The following is a 10236-nucleotide window of genomic DNA, read 5'->3' on the forward strand; positions in this document are numbered from 1 at the left end:
ATAAACACTGGGGATTACTGGATGGGGGAGAGAGGGAGGAAGGCAAAGTCTGAAAACTACCTATTGGGTACTATACTTACTAGCTGGGTGTTGGGCCCATCCATATCCCTACTCTCAATATCATGTAATACACTCATGTAAAAAATCTAAACATGTATTCCCTGAATCTAAGACAGAAGTTGCAATTATTTTTTTTAAAAAAGAAAAATACTATTTAATTGTATTTTTTTTTTTTCATTTTAGAGTAGCTTTAGTTTCTCTAATCTTCTTATTCTGACTTGAGATCCACATTCCTGAACTTTTCATTCATTAGCACTATTTATGTCCTCTGGAAGAAAAACAAAAAGAAACCAAAAATTTATTCCAAAGTCATTTGATCCCTCAGATTTCCATATCTCTTTCATTCTGTTTGAATTAAGAAACACACTACCTTGCTGGAACCCGGGAGGCGGAGCTTGCAGTGAGCTGAGATCACGCCACTGCGCTCCCGCCTGGGTGACATAGAGAGACTCCATCTCAAAAACAAACAAACAAACAAACAAATAAAAAAACACTACCACTTATTGTTTAAAGTTTCTTTGCAGTGCCCATTGGCATTACTAAGAAACATGTGTAGAGCTGAAATATATCTAACAGTGCAAATCTCACCTCTCACCTACCTAACCCCTGTTTCTAGAAGTCATGACTTTGCACTTTAATGTCCCATGAACTGTAGGTTAGTATGGTTAGATAAGTTGTAGCCTGCCAAACGAAGAAGTCAAAATGACATATAGCAAATCTTTTCCAACCATTCTAGTTAACTCAACAGAAAGAACAATATCATGATATCTTAGAGCAAGCAAGACCTTTATTGCTCATTTAAGGCATATTTGGGAATTTTTGTCATGAATATGGTGTTGAAGCATATTGGTGGTCCAATGAGCTAAAACAATTAACCCCATATGATTACACGCATATAGTAAGTCCATTAGAATTTTCAGCTTTTATTTCTTTATTAACACAAGTAAATGTATAAGTTTATTTATTTTCTTCTAAGCCAAATGTTCCATTGTGTCTACTAAACTCTGGTTTTTCAAACTTGGTTTTTAAAGAAGATGAAAGAGACCAACACTTACTTTCCTGACTTCAGAGATTTATTATATTATTCAAAAATATGACTAGCAACTGTGTACCAGGCACTTTGTTATATACTGAGGGTAATTGGTGAACAAGACCCATCTGTTAAGAGATGTCTAATAAGCAGTGGGTAATATACTTCTGGACTTGTGTTCAGGGGTCAGACTTAGAGTGAGAAAAGTAAAAAGCTAAGAAGTATTATTTACTTTCCAAATGTTTTCCAAACTGTGTTTTGGAGAACCCTAGCTCCTTGAGACCTTAGTATGCATTCTATCATAAAGTACAAGAAATCTTGCAGAAAATAAACTTAACTTTGTTAACATAATATTGGCCAAATTATTTACTATGGAATCTCTTATCACAGAAGACCTGACAATATCTCATAATTATTGACTTTCCAGAAAACAGAAAGACTCTGACTTATTTGTACAACATTCCCTGGAATGTCAACGATACCAATCTACTCATGAATGGTCAAATATTTTATATAAGGATGATATAAAGAGCAAATAATATGAATTACAAACGTTTGAGATTACTAGCAGTATACAAAGATGATCCTTGCCATCAACCAACCTTACCCTAAGTTTTCAGAAGGGTCTGACATTTTAACTGTAGAGATAAATGGTAATGACACTCTTCCTTAAGACTTTTCAAGCAAAAACTGGAAAGGCAATACATGTTGTCCATTTTTGCAAGTGAATATTTTCCTGTGCATCACATAAATAGCCAAAGGAAAAAGGAAAAAAAAAAAAAAAACAGTGTGGCCTATGCAAATTTAAAGGGCATCTAGATGTGTGTGGATATGTGCAGGTTTATTTGCATGATCTCTCTTTATTTTTCCTGCTTTCTCTGACCCCTTCAGACAAAACATGCACCAATCTTTGAGTTGTCAGGATAAGTCTCTTATGGCCATCACCTTGTTTGTAAAACTTGGAGATTTGAAGAAAACACTGTCAAGTGATGATGAAAAAAAATGCATTTTTCTGTTCTGACCCTGCCAGGCTCATGAGCACAATGGTTGGAGAAGAAAAAAGTCAAGGCAGCAGCTGCCAAGCAACGTCTGCTGTGAGCAGGGGGCCTTTTCTGGATTGCTAACAACAAGGATCATGCAAAGGCGTGGGAGCTTTTTATGGCCACTGTTCTTTCTCTGGCTTTTATAAAAATGTGTTTTACAGGTGCATCAGTGCTTATAAAATGGGAAAGAAGGTATGAGGAGGAGCTGGCATGGAATACGTCGGCGGTGTTCAAAGAAAAATAAAGAAAACAAATGAGAGACGAATGCCTTTTCCTTACAGACCAAGGAGAAAAAAATCAAAATCAATGCTATTGGCCAACTCTCCCTGCTGGGAATAATTAGGTCAGGCTGAAGAGAAAATGAAACGTTGTAATTTAAAATTGTATAATTCTTAATATTTTACTGAATTCGGCATGAAGCAGGTGTCTCCTCCAGCATGCGGCTGCCACGTGCCTGGATTTTGAACAGGAATGTTGCACCTCTGGATGCAAGAAGACAGCTGGGTTCTGCTTCCTCCCTCCTGCCCGTTCTAGGTAAGTGCTTATTGGCCTCAAACTGATCTGGCCACCTGCAGCATGTGAAACTGGATCACAAGAATGAGGGAGCTCAGATACAGTGACGAACTCTTTGCTTCTCCCCAAATATCAAACTGAAATGAAAAACAGAGGACATGGCATCAAAAAAATATGTATATTGAGGTGAGACTCAGTTCTCAGCCAAATAGAGAAACTGGGACAGATATGAAGATTTCTTACTTCTCTAGAGGAGCGTCTACCTGTGAACAATTGGGGGAATACAAAAATATTTTTAAAAAATTCACTCCAATGCCCAATCCTTCCCCACCTCACCAGTCTTCTTTCTCCTACCAAACTGAAGAATTGAAATTTCCGGTAGGACTCTGACTTCGCAATGCTGTTTATCTCTCTTACATTGTTTTCTACTTTGTGCTTGTTTTCACTGAAGGATAGCACCCGGAATTGAATGTGGCACTCAAGGAATGGTCTGAAATGGTCTTCTCTCCCATGATTGCTTGGTAAATATCTCTGTTTTTTTCATAGCCTCTACATGTTTCTGGTTAGTATTAACCCCTCTACTTCTCAACAAGTATACATATCTTTTGCAAATCTTGTGACATTTCATTGCAAATGCAGTTGATCCTTAAATAACTTAGAGAGTAGCTGTGCCAATCTCTTGCATAGTCAAAAATCCATGTATAAATTTTGACTTCCCAAAAACTTAACTATTAATAGCCTACAGTTGACCAGAAGCCTTATCCATAACATAAACAGTCTATTACTGCATATTTTATATGTCGTTTGTATAATTTGTTGTATTCTTACAATAAAAAAAAATCTGGGGGAAAAAGGTTATTAGGAAAATTGTAAGGAAGAGAAAATATATTTACCTTTCTTTAAGTGGATGTGGATCATCACAAATGTCTTCATCATCAATTTCAGGTTAAGTAGGTTGAAAAGAAGGAGGAAGGGGAGGGGTTGGTCTTGCTGTGTCTTGGGTGATAGAGGCAGAAGAAAATCCATGTATAAGTGAACTAGACAGTTCCAATCTGTGTTGTTCAAGGGTCAACTGTACTTTTAATGATTATGAAATTTCTGGAGGACTGAGACTATACTTCACCCATATTTATCATATTTATTCAGTTTCTTTCACAGTGCCTGGAACATTTTAAATACTCAGTATGTGTTGATTAAATCACAAATTTTATACCCCTTTTGAAAACATGTTCTTGCCTCCCCAGTCACTGAAAAATGAAAGGCATTGTCTTTGAAGTAGACTTGTATCAGATTCTGTGCATTCTAAGCCCATATCCTTTCAAGTCATCTATGGCATTTTCCCACTGTCTTCCTGCAGGGCTTCTTTTGTCACAGGAAAGGAGGGAAATGGACAAGTAGAGGGGACAGATGCTCTTGAACAATAAGTAGCTAGAGTTCATGGAGAAATACCCTGGTTTTCTCCACCATGCAATCATTTGGCGGTTTCTTGTCTACAGTCATTTAGAAGGTTTCCACTGGGATTAAGCCCAGATACCCACAGCAGTAATCTGCTCATACAAACACACTTTATTGAGCTGTGTTATTTTCTGTCCCATTTTTCTGCTGCCCGATTGTACTTCCTATGATCATTTTATCAGTTAGGATTCAACCAAAGAAACAGAACCAGTAGCAGTACAATATAGGAAGATATTTATTATAAGAAATTGAATTTACAAATGCATGAGCTGGCTAAAAAGTTGATATCATGGAGTGGGCCGTCAGAAAAGGGATATCATAGGCAGGCTGGAGTCTCTGAGGACAGGCCAGAGCTGTTGTCTACAGGTGAGATTTATTCTCTCTGGGAAACCTCAGCCCTGCTTTGGAGGTCTTGCAACTGATACAGTCAATTCCACACAAATTATCCAGGACAGTGTTCCCTACATAAAGTTTACTGATTAGAAGTTTTAATTATATCTGCAGAATCTCTTTACAGCAACATCTAAGTTAGTGTTTGGTAATTAATTAGTCTTAGAATAATTGGGGACAGTAGCCTAGCCAAGTAGACACCTCAGGAAAGCCATTGCAACTTTCCAAACTACTTGAGCTCATTTCTAGTCTCAAGGTCAGCTCTGAGAGAACCCAAACTAATACAAGATTCTTGGTGGCCCAATAACAGTATACTTTTGTCATATTTGTTTTCCAACGTTGGTCATGCACAAATATTTGCCACTTAACAAACAAAAGTGCTGTCAACTGTTTCCCAATTTTCTTTTCCACTCTATTGAGTGTTTTGAGACCCTGACACAATTTCCACTCACTGAAATATTATTCTTCATTTTGCAGATGTCCACAGTGATACCCATTTGGGTGCATGAAAAAATCCCAGCACCCTTCAAATTCTGGACACACTTTATGTTTGTGTCTCTTACATATGGACCCTCTCTCCTTCCCACGTTTTGCTTTTTTTTTTTTTTTTTTTTTTTAATGGTATTATGAGTTGATTTGGTCACAAGTGATAAGATTACTATGGATCTTTCTGGATGGAAGCTTGAAGAGCCATTGACTGATTTACCATTTTTCTTTTTGTGTGTCTTGGTGATCAGGGAAGCACTGAAGCAAGGTTCCCAACCCCAGGTGAACCATATTGAACACATATTATGAATTGCAAAAGAAACAAACACAAAAACATATGCCTGTGTGTGTGTACTTGCATGTGTGTTCACCTACCGAGATTTTGGAATGGCTTGGTTGTCTAGCCTAACCTACTCTAACTAGTGTACCTTATGATTCTCTCATCTGTTTAGTTACATTCGATGCTCTCTTTGCCTTTGTTCCTTATAACAAAGAAGCTCTCTTTGCTCTTTGTAGCATCACTACATTTGTATTTAGGGTATGGCACTTATTACAGGCTACTTAAAAAGTAACCTCTACACATGTATCTGTGAAATCACAATTTATGAAAATTAAAAGGTTTCACTCAATCTTAGTTTACAATCCCAGTATCAAATAATGTCTTGAATACAGTAAATAGTTAACAAATGGTGGTTAAATTTATAAATTAAGATAGTCAAAAAATTCTAGAACTTCTTTGGGATGGCTATTCAGCTCTATATAGAAGCAAATATTTAATTCTATTTTTTTAATTGTCAAAATTTTTTAGAACATCATAGAGGTGTCTGAAGACTTGAGGATTTTAAGTAAATTCTCTCAGGATTAATTGGAAATTAACTGGAAATCATGCCAACGTTTAATTAGAATCTATAGCTAGCCCAGTGGATTACCTGCAAAGAAATGAAAAAAAAAAGTGAATTCCAGAAACTTGGAAATGTAACATTTCATAGTATAAATTGTATTCTGCCCTTTGCCTTTCTAAGTAACATAATTGCATAATGATCTCACTTGCTCCGGAGAAGCACCCTGACATCTTTATTATATTTGCCTTTATCTGGCATGAGAACTTTTTCAGGCCAGCAATGTCTCTGTTTAATACTTCAGTTAAATATACCCAATTAAACTTTATACTGACCTTTTTAAACAAGATCATTTCAACTAACTCCAAACCTATGAGCATCGTATGAGGTGATTTCTGTCCTGCTTCCCTATAGTTTGAGGAGTTTGAAAGTTAGAAAATGCTTGCATAGAAAGAAACCTCAAGCTTACATCTTTACTTTGAGTTCAATATTTCTATGAAGGTCCCCATGGAGTTCTAACAAATAATTGTTGCTTAAAATTAAAAAAAAAAAAAAAAAGAACAATAGTTACTGACCAACTTTTTGTAAAGCAACATTAAACACACAGTTATACATATTGCCTTTTCACACCTGTTATATGTTAAATTATGTCCCCCCAACCCAAACAAAATGTTGAATTTCTAACCCCTAGTACCTCAGAATGTAATTGCAAGATTATTGAAGATGTAATTAGTTAAGATGAGATCATACTGGAATAGGGTGGGCCCCTAATTCTCTCGCTGTCCTTCTAAGAAGATCACTGTATAAAGGCAGAAACACACAGGGAGAATGTCATGCGAGGACCGAAGCAGTATTGTAGCTATGTAGCTGCAAGCCAAGGGGTGCCAAACACTGCCAGCAAACTACTAGAAGCTAGGAAGAGGTAAGGAGTAACACAGGTTTCAGATAGAATATGGCCCTACCAACACTGCTGGGTTCCAACTTCTAGCCTCCAGAGCTGAGAGACAATTACTGTTGTTTTGAGCCACTCAGTTTGTGGTACTTCATTACAACAGCCCTAGGAAATAAATGTATTACTTATCCATCTAATGCACTCACCTTGAGATGGTGTGAATGAGAAGGAACGCCGGAGAAGGAAGTAAGATGAAGATATCATAGCTGCCTAATGCATGAGAGTTGAAACTGCAAAGATGGTGGTGGTGGTGTTTCCATCTGGTAAAGTATTAAGAATCATCCTGTGGAAAAAAGTAAACCGTGGACAACAGGGCTGTGTAGCAAGGAACTGGGGAGCCCTTAAGCCTATGAGATTTATTTACTTCTCAATAGCTATGTGAAAACCCCTGTGTGTTTACCCCACCATATGCAAGATTCTCACACAATGTTTACAGCCTATTCTTCAAAGCAAAAGGAGTATTTATTAAGTAAAGTAAATATTCAAGTGAGATCTCAGAAGCATAAGGTTTTTTATATTTTACAAACAATATGTTTTTATTTTGGTTTTAAGAAAATTTGAAACCCACACGTTTTAAACATTTTCTACATTCAAAACCTGATCACTCCTTTCACATTTGATCTTGGCTCTTCCAAATCAACTTGATGTATTTATTTCCAGAAAACACAGTCTAAAATGATCTTAATTGGAACATGAACAGCCTGATGAATAATAAGAAACTGGGAAGAAAAACAGATCAGGTTTGGATAAAATACAAAATTAAAAATAAGAACAGATGAACTATGAACAGTTTACTTTAAACAAATGTATTATTAAAGGAAATTGCTTAATATTCAAGCTCATTAAATCAAGTTCAACAACTTTTTTTCCTCTTTAAATAATTCCTTTCTGAATCAATGCAAACCACACTTGAGCTGTTTCATCAGAGCCTGTTCGATTTGTAAATACAAGGCAAAGGACTAAAAACAACAAAAATATCCTATTAAACATCAAACTCATCGGCAAAATGCCCTTTTAGCTCTTTCAACAGATTTAAAAATCTCAGCCAAGCATCTGAATTTATGGTAGTTTTATCTTTCATCACTACAGTCAGGTGACCTTCAGCTGTATGCCCAGAATTCAGTTCTCTGTGGACTTCCAACGTGTAAATCAGCCCTTGAACTTGATCGTGAAAGGAAATTTGACACAGAGTGTTATAGAGAGACTAAAATATCTCTTTTACTGAAATGTTTACCCTGAAATGATATTTAATGCTTCTTCCTCCAATTACTCACATGTTAATTTCAACTTTGTTTCTTTGGCCTCCTCCTCTCTGCCCTTGAGTGACAGGTATATTAGCTAAGTTTGTCAAGCTAGTTGCCTGTCCCCCAAGAGAAAACCCAGGAAGAGCTGACCTCATGCTCACAACATGCAGGGCCAACTCAGACTACTCTATCAGTCAGCGCCTGGGAAGGGCAAGCAGGGTCCCAGCTGCCTTCCTGAGTGAGCTTGACGATAAAGTTTATCCCATCAGGAATGAGAGTATTGGTCAGAGTCCAGTTGCATGGCTTATGTTGAGAGTGAACTTTTTGACATTTCAAATCTGCCATATCAAATTAAGCAGAATAAAGCCGGCTGTTTGCCCGATTATTTATAACATCACAGGAAACTTGGAATGACTTATTAAAGAATGGAAATATTTCTCTTTCCTTAGAAATAAGCTTGCCACTGCCAAGATATACAGCAACTGGCTGGGTATGGAAATGGTGCAAAAAGAGTTCCCAGTTCCAAGGTTATTAAAACATACCTGGGTTCATTTAGACACCCAAACTCAGTGCGAGGATAAACAATCTGGTCACAGCCTGGGGTGCCACAATGAACTGCTTGGGTAGCCCTTGTTTCAAACACATAAAAAGCAAAAGTAACGGGAACATTTGATTTTGCTGAGAGTGTTGCTGACCATAGGTTTTGGCCAAAGGTGTTTATCACCTTAATAAGTCCCTAGGAATCCAGCCGAAAGGGTGACTTTGAAAGTGTTTTTAGCATTCCTGCTCAGTTACAAACTGCATCAGGACCAGAAATCACTGAGGCAAACTAGGAATGAATTTTGGAGATATAAATACTGTATGTATGAGACTTTTTTGGATGTAATTTTACTACTTCATTACTGATAATATGGGATCAATGTAAGTAATTTAAGAAAGTGAAAATATATGAAGCTTTCATTTACCCCAAATCTTACCATTCATTATTAGGATTTTAGTATATTTCCTATCAGTCTTTTTTCTGCAAAATTGTATCCATGCTCACAAAAATCTTGTGTGAGAAATTACATTCTTAAGTAATTTGTATTTTAACTAAACAAATACATATACTTACACATATGCACATTACATATATATGCACACACCTACACACGTGCACACACACACACACACACAGAGCTATCTATGTCTGTCTATTTCTATCTATTTTATAATTGTAGTTATCTTTGGAAAACAGATGTTTGATAACAACATTTTATTCAATCACTTGTATATTTCATGATTTATTGAAAATATCCTTTCTTTGTCAGATATTTATGCTGCTCCCAATTACTCCCTTATTGTTATTACAAACAATGCTACAATGAATATTCTCATATAAAAATTGTTCTTTTATCTCTGAATACTGCTTTAGGGTAAATTATAAGAAGTTGAGTTAATTGGATCAAAGAAAATCAACACCTTTAGGATTCTTAATATGTGTTGTCCAACTGCTTTCTATAAAGTTTGTACAAATCGCCCTCTCCTACATGGTTACCTTAATAGCAGTTTTCACAGTTATGAATCAAGGTCCTATCCTATATTCTCCTTGAACTCTTTAAATACACTTTTTCCCCCCTATCATCTTCTTTCTATGCAAGTGTCAACCAAGTTCGTGAGATGAGTTGTTATTTCTCATTCAGTGCTGATATAGGGGATGACAGTGTAATGCACACGTATGCATAGTCACATACATACCTATCCATTCATGATCCTTTTGATCCCCAAAATGAGATTTGATAGTTACAACGCTTTCTAGTCTTTCTGATTACGTCATGATGTAATCATGGTGATTGTTTAAACATATACACAATTTAATTGGCACATTAAAACAATGCGCATGTTTATTGTTTTGACTACTTGCTGACATACGCAGCATGCAAGTTGAGCTAAAAAGTTAGTGTGTTGATGACTGTGAGTGATGTGTGACTCACTTTCTACGTATAATCCTTACTGACATATATATGCCTGCTCTAGCTAAGATGGATGGAAACCCTCATTACAACTGAACACCGTAGCAGAATCAGAAAAAAAGGCAGAGGAGTATTCAAGAAAATAAATAAATAAATACACACATGCAATTTAAAAAATGAAACAGACGGACAATGGAAGAAAATAAAAGAGGGCTGAAGTAAGGAGCCAGGGTAGCACACAGGTAGAAGGGATCAGTGAGGGAGGGGCCATT

At 36.5% G+C, this 10236-nt stretch overlaps 1 long non-coding RNA gene across 1 annotated transcript; it reads right to left on the reverse strand.

The window, feature by feature from the left end:
- Positions 1-827: 827 nt before the first annotated feature.
- LOC144329675 (uncharacterized) lies at positions 828-7051 on the reverse strand. Its single transcript, XR_013395290.1, has 3 exons — positions 6915-7051; positions 3540-3642; positions 828-2783 (listed from the first exon to the last, which is right to left on the reverse strand). It is a non-coding gene; the product is annotated as an uncharacterized LOC144329675 (long non-coding RNA).
- Positions 7052-10236: the final 3185 nt, after the last annotated feature.

Source organism: Macaca mulatta, chromosome 7 (assembly GCF_049350105.2).
Source record: "Macaca mulatta isolate MMU2019108-1 chromosome 7, T2T-MMU8v2.0, whole genome shotgun sequence".
Taxonomy (NCBI): Eukaryota; Metazoa; Chordata; class Mammalia; order Primates; family Cercopithecidae; genus Macaca; species Macaca mulatta.